The sequence below is a fragment of the Myotis lucifugus genome, unplaced genomic scaffold (assembly GCF_000147115.1).
Source record: "Myotis lucifugus unplaced genomic scaffold, Myoluc2.0 scaffold_12, whole genome shotgun sequence".
Taxonomy (NCBI): domain Eukaryota; kingdom Metazoa; phylum Chordata; class Mammalia; order Chiroptera; family Vespertilionidae; genus Myotis; species Myotis lucifugus.
In genome coordinates, this window is record NW_005871060.1 from 5,024,039 (window position 1) to 5,025,447 (window position 1,409).

Sequence of the window (1,409 nt, forward strand, 5' to 3'; positions counted from 1 at the left end):
CTCCAAGGGCCCCAGGGTTCCTGGGCTTGGGCCTGCATTACTCTACTCACTGCCTCAGTCTTCACATGGCCTTCTGCCTGTCTTTTCCCGTTTCTTTAAAGACACCATCTTAGATTTAGGGCCCTCCCTAATCCAGGATAATGAGATTTTTTATTTTCAGTATGTTACCTAACCAAAGTTTATAACCAATGCTTCAGAAGGCCAAAACTCAAAACGTCAAGAGTTTGGAGTAAGGAGAGATTTATTGATTGAGAAGGTGCCAACACAGAGGGTGGGAGATCTAATGGTGCCTCAAATCCATCTTGCTCACTGGACTAGGTTAAGGGACTTTAAGGAGTTAGAGGGAACAGGTATACAGAAGTGCTGGTAGGGCAAGATTTAATTGGTGGATCTCAGAACTTGGCCATTTATGGTAAGGAGCACCAACTCCGGATCTTTCTAGATAATAGACCCTTGGCTTCTGAAAAGGTTTGGGTGCTTAAGTTATGACCTGGTCCTTTGGTTCTATACTGTATGTGTTTGTGTGTGTGTGTGTGTGTGTGTGTGTGTGTGTGTGCGCGCGCGGGGAGGGGCACTTTGGTTTTCAAAGATTCCAGCAGTTGTGTTGTCCTTGTTTTCGTAAACTGGCAGACCACGTTTAATTTTGAGAAACCAAGTGCTTGGACGTCTTCATTCATAACTTGTTTTTTTATGACCAAGTTATCATTTTTCCCCTTCTCAGTGGGAAAGGGGGTTTATGATAACTAACTGGCAGGAGGTGCAGAGGACAAACATTTACATTCTTGGCAATTTCCTCCTTGGCAATTCTCCTCCTTGGCCTCCTCCCTTCTGCTTCCCACTTCCTCCACGCCCTGAGGAAGGGCCATTTTCTCTACAGTATTTGCTATCAACAGTTTCCATTCAGTTTGCTGGCTCTCCTAGTTTTTTTTCCAGTTTCAGGTAACACCGGTAAGAGACCATCAGTGATGGTCAGGAAAACCTGGCAGCCGGATTTTCTTATCTACTGCACTCCCAGAATCCGGATTCTCATGCTCAGTCTTAAAATCAGATCACCTCTCTAAGAAGCATGAAGTGAAGTAAATACCCACAGGCATTTGCAGTCCTCGTTCTCATCAGCGCTAGCAAGGCAGTAGTGCGGCGATAATATCCAGGAGGCGCTGTCAGCTTGGTGAAGGCTTGCGCCAGCCCGGCGTTTTTCTGCAGCTCTCAGTGCGCTTGAGTGTTGCGTGAACAGTAAGGGAATCTGTGGTTGGATTCTTACCACAGGAAGAGAGCGAGCCTCAGCTGAAAGATTTCTGTGCCAGGGAGACAGCAGCTGAGTGTGTAGGCGACTCGCGGAGAGAGTTTTCACCCCGCCCTAGAAAGCTCAGCTCGGTAGGTGACGGAGGGGAAAGGGTGGGGGACCCTGG